Source organism: Pantherophis guttatus, chromosome 1 (genome assembly GCF_059756535.1).
Source record: "Pantherophis guttatus breed Tessera chromosome 1, ASM5975653v1, whole genome shotgun sequence".
Lineage (NCBI taxonomy): Eukaryota > Metazoa > Chordata > Lepidosauria > Squamata > Colubridae > Pantherophis > Pantherophis guttatus.
This window is the reverse complement of record NC_142063.1, coordinates 14,749,462-14,772,897: the sequence shown is the minus strand read 5'-3', so window position 1 is coordinate 14,772,897 and position 23,436 is coordinate 14,749,462. Positions and strand designations below refer to the sequence as shown.

General features: G+C 37.9%; 1 protein-coding gene across 3 annotated transcripts in view; it reads right to left on the bottom strand.

Moving 5' to 3' along the window:
- DAZAP1 (DAZ associated protein 1) overlaps window positions 1-23,436 on the bottom strand; it is a 57,994-nt gene that overhangs the window by 33,268 nt on the left and 1,290 nt on the right. The gene's annotated exons all lie outside the window — the stretch shown is intronic.

Genomic DNA, 23,436 nt, shown 5'->3' with positions numbered 1-23,436 from the left:
AAAGAATTCACTCTTGAGTTAGATAATTTTATTCCCATTTTACAGATTCCCTCCCCCCCAAAAAAGGTAACAATTTGTCATTTCAATCAAAAAACTCTCAGCTAGGCTGAAGTTTGATCTCTTACTAATACTGTCAATGAATGTTTTGGAAAACCATTTTGGCAAACTAAATCTTTTCCTGTAAGTGTTTCATAAAGCATCTGAGCTTTGGGACTTGGACCATATCCGGAAAATTGTCCAGTAACATGTCATTTACCAGCAAACTACTTGCACGTTTATCTTTGGATTTCTTAAATACTGAGGGAGGATTCCACAATTTTTGTAGCATTCAAGCACTTGCACAAAACAATATCTAAATCCCAGTTAAAGGCTTGAACAACAGAAGACCCTCTTTGCATGTTTTCAAAAACTCCCTCTTAACTCAACCTGCTACTCCTCTCTTCAAGTTACTTTTGTAATTTCTTCTACCCTCATGGGATGAATGAAGAGAACGGTAGTTCTGGAGAACCCCAGATGGTGAAAGTCAGTTCTTTACATATTCCACTGCATTAAAACCTCAGTTGCACAGTGACACAACAGTGTAACTTGAGCACTGCTGACATATGATCATGGCAACACAAAAGCTGTGACTCGGTATGGTTGCTATACCAATGGAACAATTACAGCAATTAACAGCAGCCATTCACTACATCAACAACATGCCATAGGGGGCAATTATCTTCTTATGCAATTTCCCTCTCTGCTACCTTGTTAGAAATGCATTCTTCATCCTCCTAGCACTTTCATAAATATGCACAATTTTATTTACTATGCTGTGAAGAAAAGCATCTTCAGTAAGAAAATTACATTTTGCTTCAAATCTGAAAGTTCTGCCAAACTATTTCAGATGAGCCCTGGCTAAGTTGAAATAAAAACCAAAATAATGTTGGTTGTTCAGAAAACAGAAAATTTAGAAGGGTCCCAGAGTGATTTTAAGATTCAAGCACGGCAAAGCTGATTTACATTGCCCTTTCCTCCTGCCTCCAGAGTTTGTCTACCCACCCCATCTTCTCAGAATCTTTTCTTCTGCTTCCCCTCAACCACTGATAACCCAGCATAGCATATATGCCCACAATTTTGCCTCACACCCCTACAGATCCTTTACTTGTCCCTGCTGCCTGTTGCCTTCCTTATGGAAGGAGAAATTATTTTTACAGGTAGTCCCCAACTTACCTTACGACCACAACTGAGCCCAACATTTCTGTTGTTAAACAAGAGAATTGTTAAATTAGTCTTGCCCCATTTTATGACCTTTCTTGCCTCAGCTGTTAAGTGAATCACTGCAGTTGTTAAATTAATAACACCGTTGTTAAGTGAATCTGGTTCCCCACTGACTTTGTTTGTTAGAAGGTCGCAAAAGGTGATTAAATGATCTGGAAACACTGCAACTGTCATAAATGAGTCAGTTGCCAAGCATCTGAATTCTGATCACATGACCATGGGGATGCTGCAATGACTGTGTGAATGGTCTTAAGTCATTCTTTTCAGTACCACTGTAACTTCAAATGTTCAGTAAATGAACTGTTGATAGCAGCTGATTACAGCTGCTAAATGAAGACATGGGCCTTACTGACCAAGTTCACAAAACTTTTACAATGGGAATGTCTGTGGAGATTTTCAATCATCCAGTCATGGTTGTCCCAGAGGTGCTTTTTCAAAAGGCAACTGGACTTTCTTTGTTTTTCCTTGAAAACGTTTTGCTTCTCATCCAAGAAACTTCTTCAGTTCTGAACTGAAGAAGCTTCTTAGATGAGAAGCAAACAACTTCAAGGAAAAACAAAGAAAGTCCAGTTGCCTTTTGAAAAAGCACCTCTGGGATTTACAATGGGAGGGAAGGTAAGGACAGCAAGCCCAATCCTGTTCACTGCTGAAATCCAAACTATGAAACGGCAGGCAGATCGTTTCTAGCCTCTGCTTCAACATGTCCTGTATAGTAAGCTCACCACCACCCTTAGTAACCTTGGTGTTGGTTCCACACTCAAACCATACATTCAATTTTGGGGGGAGAGGAAACAATCTTTCCATCTGTTTTCTTGCAATTTATGACTATTACAGGTAATCCTTGACTTACAAAAGTTCATTTAGCAACCATTCAAACTTACAATGACACTGAAAACAGTGACCTATGACTATTTTTCACATTTACAACTGTTGCAGAATATCCATGGTCACGTGATCAAAATTCAGATGCTTGGCAACTGGCATGTATTTACGACGGTTGCAGGCTCACGGGGTCAGGTGATCACCCTTTATGACCTTCTGACAAGCAAAGTCAATGGGAAAGCCAGATTCACTTAATTACCATGTTACTAACTTAACTGCAGTGATTCAATTACAACTGTGGCAAGAAAGGTCGTAAAATGGAGCAAAACTCACTTTACAGCTGTTTCACTTAGCGAAATAAATTTTTGGCTCAATTGTAGTTCTATGTCAAGGACTACCTGTAATGAAAGCATTGAGATAAAACCATGTTTACACACAATTCAATAGAGGCAATAAAAACCTAGAAAGAAAACAAAATGACTAGAACACCTCCCTTCCAGCAGCACCAGACAATCAATCAGGCAGAATGAAGGAAATCATTCCTCCAACAAAACTGGCACAGCAAGCAACTATATATAAGCAGGCAGCAAACCCACACACAATCGCATTGATTATGTTATCTATTTGAATAATGAAAAATCTACAAACGACCAAGTTTAAAGAGCACTAGAAACTTCGCAGTTCATCTCTGAGTTACGTATATTCTCTTCTATTGGAACTTTGTTCCAGTTTTACAAGGAACCATAAATCATTCCTCTCTGGCTATGGTTTTAATACCAGATCCCCTAATAGACAAATATTGATACTTCATTAATGTATTACCCTGTTTCTCCCAAAATAAGACATCCCCTGATAATAAGATCGGGCTTTTGAGTGCATGACAATAAGGCCAAGCACTTATTTCAGGGTTCAAAAAAAAATATAAGACAGGTTCTTATTTTCCGGGAAACACAGTAGTGTATTGAGCTACGGTGGCGCAGTGCTTAGAGGGCAGTACTGCAGGCTACTTCTGCTGACTGCCAGCTGCCTGCAATTTGGCAGTTCAAATCTCACCAGGCTCAAGGTTCACTCAGCCTTTCATCCTTCCAAGGTGGGTAAAATGAGGACCCAAATTGTTGGAGCCAATATGCTGACTCTGTAAACTGCTTAGTGAGGGCTGTAAAGCAATGTAAAGCGGTATATAAGTCTAAGTGCTATTGCTATTAATTGGATTGTGATGGAATATTTTGTCGCATCTTTTCACAACTGCTAGATGCAACATTATAATAAATCCCTAGTTTTAAGTATGGTGCAACAAGGTTTCCTAAAGTCTTGATCCCATAATGAGACATTTGAATAAATAAAACTCAGCTTTTGTTTTCCCAAGCCTCTCCCATCTAGTCCCATTAATATAATGGCAGAACTGGTGAAAACAAGGCTGCACCTTTTTTTAATATTTTTTATCCCTCTATTATTTTTTATATAATAACTCAAGGTGGTGAACACATCTAATACTCCCTTCCTCCTCCTACTTTCCACACAACCACCACCCTGTCAGGTGAACTGGGCTGAGACACTGACAGGCCCAAAAGTTATCCAGCTGGCTTTCATGCCTAAGGCGGGACTAGAACTCACAATTCTCATTTACAGACTGATGATGCCTCAACCACCAGAACAAACTGGCTCTCGTTTTATAATTCAACTAAAGGAAGTTAGGAGAGCTTAGTCACAATATAATTTAGAATTTGCCAGCTAAGGCTTTGGACGTCAGAGATATAATTTTTTTTTCTTGAATGGACAAGGAGGCAATCTATCTCCCTAAATGAAATTGTCTTTCAATTATCTTCCACACCAAAGGATAGAGCGCCATTAAAAATAAAATCCAAGGAGGAGCCCTCTACCAATTTTTCTGTAATGACCTCTGAAAATATGCTGAAATCCAAGAGTTTAAGGAGGCATTAAGAAACTAATTTAGCTGACTGTATCGATTTTAATTAGAAAGCTGGGTGTTGCCTTCCCTTGTGTTTCCTATATTTGCCTTTTCCCAATAAACTCCTTTATATAACTGGAGATTTGGCTTCAATACATAAGCCATTTTTAATTGAAACCTTCCCTCTATGCAAGTCAGCAGGGTTACGCAGCCTTCCTTTGTGCTTCGGAATTGGCAATAGGTTTCTTAAATTCTGAATTTCTGAGCAATGGGGATAAAGATCTTAAGACACCTATTTTTTCTTAGGAGGAGAAGGACAAACCCTTGATAGGTAAGGTGACAACTTTCTATCTGGACAGATTAGGAGAGTGGCAGGCGATACGGCCCAATTTGTGGTTGTCTATTAAAGGTAGTCCTCAATTTACAGCCGTTCCGTTTAATTACCGTTCAAATTTATAAGGGCATTGAAAAGGGGACTTATGACCGTTTTTAACACTTATGACTATTGCGGCATCCCCTTGGTCATGTGATCAAAATTCAGATACTTGGCAACTGGCTCATACTTATGACTGTTGCGGTGTCCTGAGGTCATGTGATTCCCTTTTATGACCTTCTGACCAACAAAGTCAATGGGGAATCCAGATTCATTTAACAACCATGTTACTAACTTAACAAATGCAATGATTCACTTAACAACTGTGGCAAGTAAAGTCGTAAAATAGAGCAAAACTCACTTAACAATAGTTTCACTTAGCAACATAAATTTTGGCCTCAATTGTGGTCGAGAACTACATGTATAAGCATTTTATGCTATAGGTAGCTATCACATACAAAACCCTTCATGCCTAGGAACTGGCTATCTGAGAGGCTGCCTTTCTCCTACTGTCTCTGCCCATCCCATAAGATCCCAACAGAATGGGTGTGTTTCAGATCCCACCTATTCAGCAATATCATCTGATGGGATCCAGGAAGAATGCCTTCTCTGTCACAGTACCTGCCCTCTGGAATGGTATTCCCTGGGGGTTTGAAAAAACACAATCCTGCTATTCTTCAAATGAGTCTTCAACACCTGACTTTTCTCTCAGGTTTTGGGTTAGATTAGTATCTATGCCCATCAGTATCTGATCTGAATTATATTTTAGTATGTTTGTAGTATGAATGTACTCCCTAGCTATGATTACCTTAAAAAAAACTGGTTTAACCTTTCAAGTTTTTGCTGTATTAATGTGTATGTTGCTCAGAACAACTGTGAGCTGTGTGGCTGTATCCATTTAAAATATAAATAAAGCTTTTACTGAGGAAGCTTTGGAAGGAATCTGCCAGTGAGGTTTTAATATAAACTGCTCCCACTTTGTATCAATCAATTATCCACTTCACAAAGGAAACTGAGCCAAAAGAGAGGCTAAGTAGTTCTGCTTCCTTTTGTCGTTTGTTTTCATGCAATATTGCCACACATCACAGATTATATTTCTCTAAACTATAGTTTGCATACTATAATGGCTGGGTCCACAAACCATCCTAAGCAAAACAACAACAACATGATGGCTTTGATCAGTGTTGGGTTGCTATCGGTTCGGCCCGCCCACAAGCTGCCCCCCCCGCGCGCACTATACCTACCTATATTCATTCATTTTTAGGCCAGTTGATAGGCACGGCAGAGCGGATTGCTGCGCCTCAGCTGTTCTGAAATGTAATGCGCTTGCGTGGAGTGCAAGTTTGGTGTGCGTGTGTGTGTGAGCAAAGCGCGTGTGCGAACCAAAATGGTGGTAACACCGGTTGAAACCCACCACTGGCTTTGATAGAGTAGCCTTATGAAAACAAAGGAAGAAATAGTAGACAAATTTAGTTTAAAGTTACCACTCCCTCTGAAGGATAGCTTGGATTCCTAAATGCAGTATTTGCCCATCAATGTTGCTATGTGTTCTCTCAACACGGAAACCGCAACTAGCAGTAATATTTGGGGGAGCGGAGGAGAGATAACAGCATCCCAGTTATTAATCTGCACAAATGGCATTTTTTGTTGATCACTTTTCACTGGGCAGCTTTATTTATGAGACTTCATTCACAATAATAGTACAAGAAATCAATCTCATGGATATTACTTACACATGGATGGGCAAGATAAGTCCACTTTGTTTCTAAATGCAGCCCTGGTCCAAGCAACTGAATTTGGGCACAGAGGAGCAGAAATACTACCCTACTCACTAGAAAATGTTTCCAAGAGTCTAATTGGGATCAGTAAGATGCATTGTTAGTGCTACCCTTCTCCATTACCATTCCTGACCAAACTGGTTGTGGTCCCCAGTGTGATATGGAAATTCAGTTCAGTAGCCCTTGGGGACCACAACATTTACAGGTAGTCCTCAACTTACAATAGTTCGTTTAGTGACTGTCCAAAGTTACAACAGCACTGAAAAATGTGACTTATGACCGTATTTCATAGTTATGACCTTTGCAGCATCCCCAGTCACAATTCAGATGGTTGGCAACTGATTTGTACTTACGACCACTGAAGTGTCCTGAGGTCATGTGATCACTTTTTGTGGACCTTCTGACAAGCAATATCAATGGGGAAGCCAGACTCGCTTAACAACCAGGATACTAACTTATCAATTGCAGTGATTCACTTAACAGCTGTGGCAAGTAAAGTCATAAAATGGGGCAAAACTCACTTAACAAATGTCTCACTCACACAGAAATTTGGGGCTCAATTGTGGCCGTAAGTCGAGGACTACCTGTACATAAGGATGCACAAATAAGGCCAAATGGAAATTCCATTGCTTCTATGAATGCCACAATCAGGTTAATATATAGGAAATTGCACGCTCTTGATTTAATTTTGGCCTAAGAACAACATGTTAACAATGGACAATGCAGAAGCCAGTTTCTGGAGACTTGTGGCTTTGTAGCCTCATTGTCCACCTGAAAGAGTAAGGAATACATTAGGATGGTCCATCCCAGACAATTGTAGAATCTGTTGATTTCTTGAATGTTCTGGAAGATTTTACCAAAGCCATAGTAGAGATAGTGTCAGTATCCTTGTTGGCCTATAGAACAGAAGGCCAGGCTAGAAGCAAAGAGACACTGAGTTCTAGTTCCACCTTAGACATGAAAGCCAGATGGGTGACTTATGGTCAGTGACTCTCTCTCTTTCTCTCAGCCCAACCCATCTCACAGGGTTGTTGTGGAAAAAATAGGAAGAGAAAGGAATATTAGCTATGTTTGCCGCTTTATAATAAAGGTGGGATACAAATAAATAAATAAGTAGAACACAAATAGTGTAAGGTCTTGAATATGACCATTCACACCTCACTGTATACAGTACCAATATACTGTGGTACAAGTACCACAAGTATTTGTGGCAGAGAAAATCAATGTTTCTCAACCTTGGAAACTTCCTGAACTGTGGCCTTCTGTACCCAGAATTTTCCAGCCAGTAAGATCCTTCTTGAGAACTTTGGGAGTTGGAAGTCCATACAACTGAAAGTTGCTAAGGTTGTAAAAGAGTATACTAGAAGATCTCCAAGATTCTTCCCATTCTAGGATTCGATGGGCTCTTAAGAGATGATTGGCTAGCTTATTGTCATCTCCTCCAAAGATTTCAATGCTGGAACTACAAAGATAGATTTGTGAGGCATTTTGAGAATGAAATCACTTATTTTCATGCTAACCTGACTTCAGTTTTTATACAATTTCCTATAAAATGTCCTGTGCACTATCTACCGTGTTTCCCCCAAAATAAGACTGGGCCTTATATTAATTTTTGCTCCAAATGACGCATTATGGATTATTATTTTGGGGAAATACAGTACTAAATGCCTCCGTCTGCTGACGATCTTAACTGGGGCTTATTTTGGGGGTAGGGCTTATATTATGAGCATCCTGAAAAATTATGCTAGGGCTTATTTTCCAGTTGGGTCTTATTTTCGGGGAAACAGGGTAGTCTAAATCTGCAGGATCACTTTCCAGTCAAGAAATCCAAAGGAGGACATTTGTAGCTCTCCGGCCCATCATCTGAGCTCATTTGTACTTGCCAAAAGTGAAGGACTGGGTAAATCCAGAAAATAGATACATGGGTACATGATGGAATGGTACCATTGATCTTAAAGAAGGCAATGTTCTATTTGCTCCTGAAGACGGCTTCCCCAGTTGCAGGGAATGCTGCCAACTGTTCCTCTATTAACAATGCCCCTTAAACAAGGTCTTTAAGAGAGTGCTATCTGTGCAGCTGCAGATGTACTTGGATATGCTGAACTTTTCAGTCTATGCTCTGGTTCACACTGCCCTGATGGTCACAACAGATGTCCCCTTAAGTAAGTGCAATTCTTTTGAAACTATTTGATCTTTTTGCAATCTTTGATACTGCTACCCAGGGCTCCTTCTGGTTATTTGTGTAAATTAGAGGCACCCTCATGTAGTAAGGTTCTGGTCTTACTTGCAGTGATGGTATCAGAAAGTAGTACAGGTGGTCCTCAACGTACGACCACAATTAATCCCAATACTTCTGTTGCTGAGACATTTGTTAAGTGAGTTTTGTCCCAATCTATGACTTTTCTTTCCATAGTTGTTAAGTGAATCACTGCCTTTGTTAAGTTAGTAACATGCTTGTTAAAAGTGTCTGGCTTCCCCATTGATTTTGCTTGTTAAAAGGTCGCAAAAGATGATCACATGACCCTGGGATAATGCAAACGTAATAAATATTAATCAGTTGCCATGAATTTTGATCATGTGACTATAGGGATGCTGTAATGGTCGTAAGTCGCTTTTTTCAGTGCTGCTGTAATTTTGAAAACTCTTGTAAGTCGAGGACTGCCTGCATGAAATGACCATGCTACCATGTGGACCGGAAGCTGCAATACAAGACAGTAAAAGGCATTATTTTACCTTCAGTATTATTGAAATATACATGAAGATACTGGGAATAGTGATCAGGTATTTTGGAGCTGAATGTCATTAATATGCCAAAAATAGTCTATTTTTCCACATTATCTCAATCACCATTTCTCCACAAAAACTGGAAACATCATAATCCTTCACGATATACCGTAACAGAACCCATTCTGCAAAACCGCCCAATATACACAGCCCTTAAATCTTAATGTGATAGCAGACTGTCTGTTCTTGTGCTAAAAATACATCTTTTCAAACATTGGTTTGGGGATTTGACCCCTTATGACTGAAATTCTGTGCAAATAGAAAATGCACTCCTTTAATGCTAGACATTTGTTCCATTACAGATGGTACTTGTGAGACTGAAAGCTTTTTATATACAACAATTGGCCCAATACAGAGAAGTCAAAATAGTTACAGATTAAATGTATCAGGCCAGACCTGGAGAACATCAGGTTCAAATCCATTTCTAGGATATCAACTCAGCCTAGTCTAAGATAAAAGATTGTTGGTGTACATAACAGGAGACTATGGGATTGGGGGGGGGGGGGGACAACAATTCGCTATTCGCAAATAACTATTGGGAAGAGCATACATAAACCATGCAATCAACATAGTTTTCATCTCTTCATTATGATTCCTTCGTGAGTTGAGCAAAGAAATAAAAAAGTGCCATATATTTAGATCTGTAGAATTAGCAGAGGTAGTGGTATTGCATGCATGCATGCCAACTAAGGGCAAGGACTTGCTGGTGTGACTGAAGTGATAAAAAGCCTTCACAGAAAATTTTTAAAAGTCATAAGCAGTTTTACTGCTTACGGCCACTCAAAGATGGCCTATTGCCATTACTTACACTCTCCTGACAAAAATGTGTGCAATTCTTTTATTGACTTTCTTCAGAATTTCTATTTTACTTAATAAAGTAAGTCATTATTATTTATATTCAGCCTCAAATGCTAACAGTGTATTATCTAATAGGGTTGGGACTATTTCTTTCTCTCTCTTTGTAGGAAATTCCTATAAAGAACGAACTGCAGGCCTAGTGACATCAAACTGCCCTGGGCTTTCCAGCAGGGAGGGAAATTCATTATGAATTTATTTTCCAAGTACAATATATTAAAGGAAAACAAAAGTTGCACATTTGTTCCTTACTCTCTTTGCGGAACAGCAGTAAATCAGTTTCTCCATGGACTGCCATTTAAATTAAGCAACACAATTTTACAAAAGGGGAGGGGGGTTGAGGTCATCATAATGTTGATTGCTATCTATTCTAAAGGGTGGAGCACAACCAAATGTCCTTTTGTATCATACCCATTTTCAATAGTTTTAGCTTCAAAGAAAGAGGAAATAATGTTTTGGGACTGGATCAACTGGTAAAAGGTGAACAGGATTTGATAATGTGATTTTTACTCCAAATGCATCCTTTTTTACCTGCCCTACCCACATGTGACCAATACCTTCCAAACCTGTATTTTTTGACACCCCCCAAAAAAAGTTTATTTAAAGAATAACTATCATGTTTGAAAACCAGCAGGACTTCCTGAGATACAAGAGCTGTGGGTTTGTATATCATGAACTCAAGTGTAACGAACAGTCAGTTTTCAGTTCATCTTTCTCCCTTGCAGCTTCCCCCAGATCTGTCCCAGAAAATCATCCTCCTCTCCTCACAGATTTCAGGCAGTCATAGAACTGCTGGGAAGTCTAATCCTTTTGCAATGAATGGCATTCTAAATCTTTTTCAAGTGTACAAATGAAAAGAAAACTAGGATTTTACTAAAGTTTCAGCAAGAAGTTGAATTCACAACAGACTAATAATAGGATTACTGCAATATGATCTATTTGGGGCTACCCTTGAAGACCAACCTAAAGTTAGAATGCATGCAGTGATGGGTGCCCCTATGTTTAACCAGCTCATACACCTTTTGCGCAAACTGCACTGGCTCTCAGTTTCTGGGTGCAATTCAAGGTGCTGGTTAATACTTTTAAACCCCAAATGGCAGAGGTTCAAGTTATTTGCAGGTAGCCTCTCCCAAAGAACATCTGTCAGTCTACCAGACAAGACAGAGTAGGCATGCTGCTAGTGCTTTCTGTAAGATGACATTGATGACAGGAACCCTGATATTGCCATCTTATGATACCTAGGAAATATGCCTTTTCCGTGGCAGAACTAAAGAAGCTTCTTGGATGAAAAGCGAAACATCTTCAAGGAAAAACAATTGCCTTTGAAAAAGCACCTTTGGGAAAAATCAGCAGTAAGAATCTCAAGTCAGTGTTCATTTGACAGAGCTTCAGGCTGTTAAAAAGATATAATTGAACGTGGCAAGTATAAACTATAGTAAGTACAGCCTCATGCTTTTCAAATACTACAATGACAGTTCTAGTCCCAATAATCTGGCAAAATAAGTCTCATGAGCACTAAAGCAAGGCAAGATAAATTCAGAATAGACCTCAATGCCAGCAACATAAGCCAAGAGAATCCCTACACACAATGATATCATAACCCCACAGGTAGGGATGCCAGGTGTCCTTCAGTAGCTTCTGAAAAGAAATTTAAGTACTAGAATACCTAATTGTGTGTTAGCTTTTCCAGGGAAGATTATTCAAAGTGAATTTAATTCAATACCCTGACTATTCTCCTAGGGGTTGGGGACAGGTTAGTTGCCAGGCCCCTACTTGGTGGGATTTGTGGATTCATTTGTTTCTTAAAGCACATTAAAATTAAGTTCAGATTCAATCTGAACACAAGAAACCAAAAATTGGTTTCAAGTTAGACAGTTTTTCTGTCATTGATCTTGGGCCTCTACCACTTTGTTTGTTTGTTTGTTTGTTTGTTTATTTATTTATTTATTTATTTATTTATTTATTTATTTATTTATTTATTTATTTATTTATTTATTTATTTATTTTATCGGACTGATATGCCGCCCTTTCTCCACAAGGACTCAGGGTGGCTCACAACAATAAGCAGCAACAAGTCCAGATTAAAATTCAAACAATAAAAGAAACTAAAATTCCCATTAAAACCCCATTCAGTCCAGGCCAGCCTGGTGAAACAACCATGTTTGATTGTATCTGTGAATCAGAATCAATTTTAGCATAAAATTACACAACTTTGGCTCATTGTTTCAGAGATATTTCTTTAACCTAAACAGAGAAATGGAATGACCAAGAGTGGGTAAAAAGCAGTAGGAACCAGAGTGTTTTCTGATTTACTGGCTTCCCCATTGAGCTTCCTTGTAGGAATCTGTCAGGAACTATCAGAAACTGTGGAATTTGGACACATTCTGGAAGTCAGTCAATTTGAGGTACCTTTTTGTTCAAAAATTGTTGCCCTATGATTAACTATTTTGCCCAGTTAAAAGGTCATGACAACAAGAATCTTAGTAGTATACACACTCTAGATCCAGTTTGGTATAGTGATTAAAATGCTGGCCTAGAAATCAGGAGGCTGTGAATTCTAGGCCATGAAGACCAACTGGGTGACCTTGGGCCAATTACTCTTTCTCTTAGTTTACCTCACCTCACTACTTGTTATGGATAAAATAGGAGGCAGCACGTGTGCTGGATATGTTTGCCACCTTGAGTTATTTGTAACAATAATAAAGGCATTAAAATACAATAAATAATAAAAATATCTGAAAATTGTATTTTTAATACAGTAGTCCTCGACTTATAACAGTTGAGCGTTCAAAGTTATAACAGCACTGAAAAAAATGATTTATGTCTATTTTTCACACTTTCAATCGCTGTAGCATCACCATGATCACGTGGTAAAAATTCAGTTGCCTGGTAACTGACTCATATTTATGATGGATGCAATGTCCCAGGGTCATGTGATCACCTTTTGCAATATTCTGACAAGCAAAGTCAATGGAGAAACCAGATTTACTCTGGGTTACTAAATGTTCAACTGCAGTGATTCACTTAACATCTGAGCAAAAGTCGTAAAATGGGGCAAAATTCACTTAACAAATGTCTCACTTAGCAACAGAAATTTTGGACTCAATTGTGGCCATAGAACTACCTGTACCAGGAATGAGCAACATGTCATATACCAACAGTTAAATTCAATTCCCAGCAGTCTAAGTAAACAATGCATAGCTAATGTTGGAGGCTGATGGAAGATTCAGCCAAATATGTCTGAGGATCACACAACAGGCTATCCCTGTTGTTAAGCAAACATTTATAAAGCTTTGGCAAGCAGTAATGTACTGGCTGGAAATGACTGTATCAATAAAGAGTTACAGAGAACTAAATCAATTTGACTAATTCACAAGATGAAATGGGAAGCCATATAGGGCAACGTAAAGCTGCCCAACTGAAAAAGAAGAGTATTTTATTAGTACTAGGTATCTCTGTATGCTTGTCTAGAATCATAACTCCTATAATTCTGAGAGAAGGGCAAAGAAGTCCAGTTCTGGCTAAGAACTTAATCATCTATCTATATTGATAATCACTGGTATAATTATTAATCAAACTGGGAAGAGGACATCTAGGAAACTTGTAAAAGAGGTGCCGTTCCATCTCTCAAGGATTCATAAGTTAATGAACAATGCTTGCTTTCTCTTCATTCTGATATGTGCCACACAACAGTGGTAATGAAGTCATAATATTGCAGCTTTAAGTAGTGCCTAAGTCATTCATGGTAGGGCCACTCTTCTTCCATTTTCCAACACCAATAAAAATGTTTAACAAAAACACCTCCCAGTGCAAAAAAGCACTTGTTTTCTATTTTTTTAAGTCACCAAGACAAAAGAAAACCAACTGTTCTAATTATTAATGCCTTTGTCTCGATCCATCTTGATCCTGATGCACTGGATCTATACAATAAATGAGCTATATCCTGGCAATGGCTGCCATTAGGCAGCTAGATTAAAAAAAAGGTAAGAGAGTCCCTGTAGATTTTACTCTGCTAGTCGTTGCCAATTATAAGGGTTGGTGCTCATCTCTGTTTCAAGGCCATTAAGCCAGTGCTATCTGAAAACATTTCTGTGGTCATGTGGCCAGCATGACATCACAGAGCAGAGTTACCTTGCCATCAAAGTGGTAGGTAGGTACCTATTATCTATTCACATTTGCATCCTTTCGAACTGCTAGTTTGGCAGGTGTTGGGGCAAGAATTGGAGCTCAGCCTGTCGCGTAACACAGCTAGGACCATTTTATATAAAATTGAGCTATGAGATAAACTGCACAAGGTTATCCAAATGGCAAACTAACTGATGAGAGTGGAAATCACAAAGTGAAAAGAATTCTAAAACTGGAACTGAATTTTGTTTCCTGATTTTCCACAAGCATATTTCTATTGGTTTTACTTTTATTTTGATAACTTATTTATTCTTCCTGCTTTAAAGAGACTAAAAAAAAACTTTGATTACAGAAAGGAAATGCACATTTTCTAAAATATATCTCTGCAAAGAGGCACCAAAAATACAGTATGCAGTCTTAAGCCACCTTGCATATTTACTAGAAACTGAATTTTATATTATCTTGGACTAAAAGCCACATAAAATGAATGATGATGTACTGAAACGTCACATTCACACTGGTGCATTACCTATCCTGTATTTGACTGCTTACGTGCAACCATTTCTGACACATGAAATAGCAGGTGGAATGCAGATTTTTCCTTTCTCAGTGGCCATTGCAGTCTCCCAGCTCTACTTGAAATTATTTATGGACACCTTGATGAATATTCAAACAAAAAAAGGCAAGGTTTTCTGAGGTCAAGCAGAGCAGCTGTATATAAACACAGTGCTGCTATTTATACATGGCTCAATAGATTACTACAAGCTAAGAGAGTTTTGGTATTTGACTTTGTTATGGATGAATTCTGATATACTGAGTAAATGTAGATTAACCAATGCCACAGAGTCTGACAAAAGTGTGTAAAAAATAAAAATCTGGATGGGCGAAGAAAAAAATTAATCGAAGGACACAATTGACATGATAATTATATCAAGACATTATACAGGTAGGAATGCTGAATTTTCCTGATCTTTATTTTGGGGAGGGGGGGAATCACTTTGCTTATTATATGTGCCAAGTTGTTCCATTTAATAACTCACATGCTGATTGTGTATTCTGCCAAAAACAAACACTTTTTTCAAGATTTTAGGGTAGTATAGATCTAATATTGGCTGCCCAATGTATCTTTATAGTTCCTGCTCATTTATTTGTACTAAAAAAATGTAGTTTTTAATCTGTATCTCATTGGTGGTTTTATAGCTGTAATAAAGTTTTGATGATGATAGTATTTTTGGTATATTCGTTTTAAGTAATATTTTCTTTAACAAAACTAGCTTAAACCTTACCAAACTGAAACCACAAAAGAAGCCAAGCAGATGTGATCAATTACAAACTCCATAATATCATTAAGCTTTAATAAGTTTTAATAATTAATTTAAAAATACAGGTAGTCCATGAATTACAACTGACAATTGACTTAACATAGTTTCAAACAAGCTGCCCATTATAGACGTAGTTAAAATGGAGGACAGCTGACCAGCAACTTGATCTGACTCAAAATGGCAGATGGTGTCCTCCTTGAGCCAACAAACCACTGACGCCATGCAAAGCTTTCATCAGTGTTTCAATATACTGTTTCAATGGTTCATGAAAATATTGCAGTTTCAGCATTTGCTGACTTGAAGAAGGAGAATGTCCACCATTTTGAGTTGGATTATGGGTATCTAGCCAGAACATTTTGCTACCTTCAGAACAGTGAGAGACAAATTATTCAATGTGAACTGAGTTCTAGTGGGTTCTGAATTGGGTTTCCCTTGCTGGAAGTTGGTTTCTTCCATATTTTTCATCTGAAACAAATTTTACAATCCTAGTCTATAATTTCTAAAGTAACCTATCTGTATGATCCAAAGTAAATCTTATCTTGTATTTTTTTTTATATTTGCTGCTTCTCATGCAAGAGATTCACGTTAAATGAATTTAAATTGCTTTAAATAATTGCTTTAAATAAATAATTGCTTTAAATAAATAATTGCTTTAAATAAATGCTTTAAAGGCTTTTCAGTGCAGAAAGGGCAGAGCACGCTTAAGAACTCTTTATGCAGTAGGATAGATGCTTCACATGTAACATGTGAGAAATTCAAGACGGTGTGAGATGAATCATGAGAACTGAATTCCAGTGATTGAACATGTGATTGAATGTTAGTTGAACTTTACCACAAGGATTTATAGGCCTTCAATCTTGTTTAAAATACAGACAGGTTAATTCTTTTAAAATTGCAGATAGTCCTTGATTTACAACCACAACTGGAACCCAAACATTCATTGCTAAATGATGTGGTTGTGACTTGTGCTTGATTTTTATGATCTTTTTCACTGCAATCATTAAGTGAATCTGGCTTTCCCCATTAGCTTTGCTTAACAGAATTCCCTATGAAGATCATAAATGGTGATCCATGTGTTTCAGACACACTGAAACCTCCGGAAATACATGTCCATTCCAAGCATCCAATTATTGATGTGATGGCAGAGATGCTGTGATGGCCATAAACCACTTTTTTCAGTGCTGTCATAACTTTGGTCATTAAACAAATTATTGTAAACTGAGGACTATCTGTATTCAAATAGAGATCTCTATACTTGATCCCCTTCCTTCCTTTTTTCTTGGGTCTGTAATTCCAGTTTGATACTGGCAGCTAGATTATAGCCAGAAATAGCTGCCAAACAAGTTGAAACTCAACCCAGAAAAAAAGTAATGATTAAATTTTGGTTTGAAGAAAAGTCAGACTCATAGAGATAAGCTTTGAACTGTCAGAGTGACCATATTAATTTTCTTTAAAAAAAAAAACATCCATAGAATCCTGATAAAAGAACGTTGCCTGCCATTTTGAGTCATATCACGTTCCAGTTTTTTCTCTATTGACCATGCCTCCAGAACAAAATTGCAATGCAAATGCTGGTGATGCATCAAAGCAAAAGAAAATGATCACCATTGAAAATAAAATGGAAGTAATGAAGCATCCCAAAAAAGGTGAAATGCCATCAAATGTTCAAAGAGCATTAGGCTACAGCCGGTCAATATAATCTGAACAATTTTAACAGATAAGAACAATGGAGAATGTATAGCCTCTGCCCTGGTGAAAGCTACAATTATTACTAAGCAATGCAGTGGTTTAATCACCTAAATGGAAAGGTTGTTGATAATTTGGCTAGAGAATCAAAATCAGCATCAAATACTTATTAGCCTTACTTTACTGCAAGAGAAGACTCAAAGTTGCAGGGGCAGCAAATAAAGGTGATTTTTGATAAAGACTATTTTGGGAGAAGGTTCAATCATTTCAAAATGAGGGCAAATTTACGTAACATTAAAGTGCAAACGGAAACAGCAAGTGCTGATGTTAATCACTGCATGTGATTTTCCTAATATGTTTATTATTGAGGAACATTATTGACCTCCGGATTTTTCGAAGGGCCCTGAAAACCCATTTATTTCAACTAGCTGGGCTGGCTTGAGTTAATTTTAAATTGATTTTAAATTGGGTTGTTTTAATTTACGGCCAAAATATTTAATTATTTTAAACTGCTTTTAAATTTTGTATATTGTTTTTTACTTTGGCTGTTCACCGCCCTGAGTCCTATTTTGGAGAAGGACGGTATAGAAATTTAAATAATAAATAATAATAAAATAATAAATTTGCCAGACCAAATATTTAATGTAGAGGAGAGTGGCTTATTTTTATTTTATTTTATTTTATTTTATTTTATTTTATTTTATTTTATTTTGGAGGGGGGGACTCCTAAAAGGACCTACATTGTAAAGTGCACCAGGGTGTATAGCATCGAAGGATAGATTATTGTTAATGCTTGGGTGACGCATCAAGGAATTTCAAGTTCAAGCCTTTGCTTGTTTGTAACTGCCTAAATCCAAGAGCACTTTACTGTATAATTAAAGCATCTTTTCTTATTATTTGGAAAGCAAATGCAAAGGCCTGGGTTATAATTGCCATTTTTCAAGAATGGTTCTTGAACCATTTGTTGAATGCTATTGCTTGACCCAGCAAATTCCTTTTAAGATTCTCCTTGTGCTTGATAAAGCATTGGTGATGGACATCCAGGCACTTTAGATAACTTTCACCCCAATGTAAAGATGGTTATTTTTATCCTCCAACACCACACTGCTACTTCAACCAATGGTGTAGGGAGTCAGGCTACTATTTATGGCAAACCTTCTCACAAGCAGTTAAGGCTACCCAACATGATGTGATGAGCTTAAAGGAGTTCTGGAGGAATTATATTTATGATGCCATCAAAAATATTGCTGATTCGTGGGATGAAGAATAAACCAATAAAGATCGTATGGAATTAAAGCAACAATTGATAGCAATTGTGGAAGAAGACTGGGGCATACAAATCCAAAATCGGAAAAAGGTTTTGACAAAAGGCTTAGCTGAAGACTTTTGTCTCATTGAAGCAAGGATGGCAAAGTTAAAGGAGCAGGATCCTGAAACAGAGTGGTTTACAAAGTTAAACACACAATTGCAGAGAGCTTGAATTGCTACAAAGCCATTTATAATGAGATAAAAAATATTTTTTTTCAAAAAAAGCTTTGCCCAAACCTCCCTTGATGCCTACTTCAAGAAACTGACACCACTACCTGTGTTTCTCTGATAATAAGAACCAGTCTTATATTTTGGGGGGCTCCAAAATAAGCACTAGGGCTTTTTTTCTGGGAAACACAATTTCAGAGTGATCAGCCAGCTGGGTGCCCTGCTCACCAGCGCATACACAAGAGGCAGCAAGCACAGAGGGGGAGGGGGGGTTGGTTTCCAGCAGCAGCTGCAGCTCACCAATCCCTTGGTCAGCCAACTCTGAGGGCTGTGCAGAGTTAAGTTGATTACCTGTCCAAGCAGCAGACGGAGGCCAGAGGCACGGGGTGAAAGGCAGGTGATTTCTACGTGCTGTGTGGGCCACAGGGAAGCTGAGAGCTATGAAGATGAGCCTCCCACGGCCGGCTGGTCGCTCTGGCCCACTGACTCTTGACTTTCCCGTGGCCCATGCAGCACCTCCAGATCGCCTGCCTTCCCCCTGCACCTGTCTTGTCTGCTGCCGGTGTTGCTGTGCGAAGACGAGTCTCCAACGGCCGGCTGCTCCAGCCCACAAACTCTTGGCTTTCTCACAGCCCACGCAGTGTGTTCAGATTGCCTGCCTTCCCCCCCCGCCATGCCTCTGCCTCTGTCTGCTACTTGGACAGGTAATCAACTCACCTGTGATGCATGGGCTGCGGCTGCTCCCAGACACCATTGGCCCATGTATGCTCCCCACCTCCTGTGCTGAGTACACTCACCCCATTCACTAGGGCTTATTTTCAGGGAAACACTGCCCCTCCAGCAGTAGATTCAAATCTTTCCAGCATCAGGCTCAATAGCTTCAACAGTAACTATCTTCTGATAAGCTTTAATCATGATTTCTTTATCTAAACTGTTTTTAAAAGTGTTTCCTTTATTATTATTATGGTTGGTCACATAGTCAGCCAGAGTTTAGACTGGATTACATTATTATTACTATTATTATATAATGTATTGTTTAAGATGTTGTATACTTGGAAGCATTTTATGTGGTTTATATACATAGAAATGTAAAATAAATACTATATACTAAGATAAATATTTAACAAAATAATCTGTTATTTATTAAATTTATATGCTACCGGTATTTTATTACTGTAATAAAAAAACCGCCAGCTCATATAAAATGATTATGCAAATATATACAAACCTTAAAATATGTTCACTCTAATACTACTGATATCAGAACCCCAAAATAGGCATTTAAAAATCTTATTTAACATTCAGAATGATGTCACAATTGACAGAATGGTTGCTAGAAATGCTATTTTAAAGCACATGTATATTTATCATAATGTATAAAATATCTTAAAAGACATCTGCAAATTTAGTCCCTTGAACTGAAATGACAGTCTTGTACTTGTACTCTTGTACAAGTCTGAGATTGTACAGTATTATATTGGCATCATGATCTAGCATGTCCTATATGGCTAAGAAAAATATCTCTGAGATGCTATTGGGAATAAAATCTAGAGTAGATCCAGCTCTTTCATAGGGAGCTCTCTGGGTTATTACTTGAACGTACATACATTGACTTAGTTCATTGATTACTTTAAGCCATGGTTATCACTATTACTTGTGTTTATTTACAAATTGCAATGACTAGATTCACCAAACACTAAGGTCAAATCAAAATTTCATTTTGGGCTTGGACAATATAGTAAACCTAGCAAAGCTGTCCAAAACCTGTGATTTTGGACATTGTAGCCTTCTTATAAAACCCAACTTTTTCTGACTCAACCACACAGAGGAAATCCTTTGAATCATAAACAACTGATAAATCTAGGTCATTTCTCTATAATCTCCTTTCAACTATATACAAAATTTAAATACACTTCAAATGAGACACTTTCAAGAACACTAGTTATTCTTGTAATGTGAGGCTCAATTTTTAAAATGGAAAGGCAAAACTATTTTCCAAAAGGAATATATCTGTATCAATGCACTTAAACTTTAAAATGTAAATCTAAGCACTTAAGAGAGGCAAGAGCCCTGGTGGTGCAGCAGACTAAAGCACTGTTATTAACATCAGCTGCCTGCAATTACTGCAAGTTCAAATCTCACCAGGCTCAAGGTTGACTCAGCCTTCCATCCTTTCTAAGGTAGGTAAAATGAGGACCCAGATTGTGGGGGCAATAAGCTGACTTTGTATAAATATACAAAAGTATGAAGGCTATTGCTTAATGCATTGTAAGCCGCCCTGAGTCTCCGGAGAAGGGCGGCATATAAATAAAAAACAACAACAGTAAAAGTCAAAATGAGAAATGTCATTTGGTCTCATCAACTGAGAGCCAAAAGCTAAGCTACAAGGAAAAAATTGGTTTTGACTGTTTGATTTAATAAAGGAGCTTTAGATCATATAGGATCATTGCCAAAAGCACCTTTTCTCAACACTGGGCCATTTCTTCTTCCAAGCTTGGGTGTTTGCTCTGGAAGCTGTTTTCTGCCACCTTTGTTTGAAACTACTTTCCTTCATATTCTTCACATAGAAGCAAAGTGACTATGCATGCACACAACACATGTAAAAGCAGCAGAAAACAGCTTTCCAAAGCAACTGTGATAAACTGAGGGAAAATGTGGCTGCTTTAAGGTATTTTGTATATGCTCTTATAAAGGAGTTCTAGTCCCTTTTTTAAAAAAAAGCAGTATATGATTCCAAGTATAAAGCCTCATAACTACTTGCAGCATCCATATTTCCTGCCCTGGGATATAATGTGGCTTAATTTGTAAGTGCTTATTTAGTTTGATATAATATTTATATTGTTTGAATGCTCAAAATTAAATATATTTTGAAAATGTAGCTGTTATGATAAAACCATGGCAAATCTTCAGCTTAAACAAACTATTTTCATGTTAGTACAGTATGTCAAGGTTCCAATTCTGAGTTATCTATACTTAATATATTGTACTATCAGCAGAAAGAATTTGTGACAATTTAAAGTGTTCCTATAGCTCCCTTCCTACATACACTGCCAACATTCTGCACAATATTTGGAAAAGGGTGATTAAGGAAAACATACAAAATGACACAACTGATGAACTATACTGGGATTATAAAATAAAAATATAAAATCCGTTGAGATTTTATGAAACAGAATTGATAGCTCTTCACCTTTTGCAAATTCAGACATTCTCTGGGTAGAAACTATTATGTGGATATATGTCCAAGAACAAAAAACATGGACGCCCAGAAGGGCTGGCAGAAAAATCAAAAGAGCCGCCAAAATAAAAGCTTTATATTAATTTCAAAACTTCTTATACAGATTTCCAAAGCCACTCATGCTTTTGGAAGTCAAGAGGAATACACTCAGGCTTCATTAGAAGTACTGAGTCACCAATGTTCTGTTCTATACAGGTTGTCAAGCTCCATCAACAACAGGATACATAATACTGTAACAGCAGCAAACGTCCCAATATTATGAAGAATTGTTTATGCTAAAAAAAAAGAGGTGAAAGTCATTGCTAATTTGGCCAATATCTCCCTTAAAAATGCAAAGAAACCAGAGAATTAGATGAATTCTGCATTTCTATAGAATGCAAGGAAGACAAAAGAACAGTTGCAGATTCTCCCCTGTAAGGCTGATCACCTTATGACCTTGGGACCTTTCTAGTCTTAACACTGAGATGCCAAGTTAGAAACCCAGTACCCAGAAGCAGACTGGGTTTCAACATTTGTAACAGAAAACTCCATTATGTACATGGTCACAGATAGACTACATAACAGGTAATTTAGTCTATATTTTGATTACATAGTAGTAAATAGAGAGCACTGAAAAATGTTTCAAACGACCTTTCAGTACTACACAAAGACATAAACATATACAAAAACCCTGGGTGGTTTAATTTAACTTCTCAAATATGTGGCAGAAGAGATGGACCCTAGAACCAGGCTCAAACAAGTCGAAGCATATGATTGCATGTCACCGCACAACTGAAGGAGCCTGATACCACAGTTCCTCTGGCCTCCTTTGTCTCTTCACGCCAAATGTGGAAAAGAAAATGTATTTCTCTAGTACCACAACACTCTTCCCAACTACTGAGGGCTTGAACTAAAATGCAACTATCAGCTCCATTATTTCTTTCAGTAACCCAATATTAAGTGTTTCTGCCCTGAAGATAGTGATTTCCCTCAAAAACAGCTGTTCTTCAAAATTTGCCACATTTGGTCCAGGATGTTGCTTCATGACCTTAGGGAACGAACACCCCCACTATTCTTGCTGCCAAACACCCCATACAGCTTCCTCATTTTGCCATTTTTATCTCACTATCACTAATTGCTTTGTTGTATAGCCATCCCTAATAGATATAATTGTCTTAATCTTTCATGAATCCCACACACTTCCTTTTAAATGTCCTGAATCTCCAACACCCCCCCACCAATCTTACACAATAATAGCTCTATTATGAACAAGATCATTTCTCAATGTCTATGGAGGTTCTCAATCAACCAGGTTATGGCTATCCCAAAGATCTTTTTCCAAAAGGGAACTGGACCTTCTTAGAAGTTTCAAGAAAGTCCAGTTGCCTTTTGGGAAAACTATTTCTACCCACTCTCACTTTATACAGCATGCATAATTTCACAGAGCATTTTTATTATACCCTCCCTTTTCACACCTGCTTATCTTGAAAAATGAAAGAAGCAGATCCTTACATGCCAGCTCTCCACACAAACCTCTTCCATCTTGCTCTCAAGCCCTTTGGCCCCAATTATCAGCAAGGAAACTACAGGTAGTCCTCAATTTACAACAATTCATTTAGTGACCAAAGTTACAGCCACACTGAAAAGGCAACTTATGACTGTTTTTCACACTTACGACCATTGCAGCATCCACACGTCATCTGAACAAAATGCAAAGGCTTGGCAATTGACTCATATTTAAGAAGTTGCACTGCCCCGGGTCATGTGACCCCCCCCCCTTTTGCAATCTTCTCACAAGCAAAAGTCAAAGGGGATGCCACATTCACTTA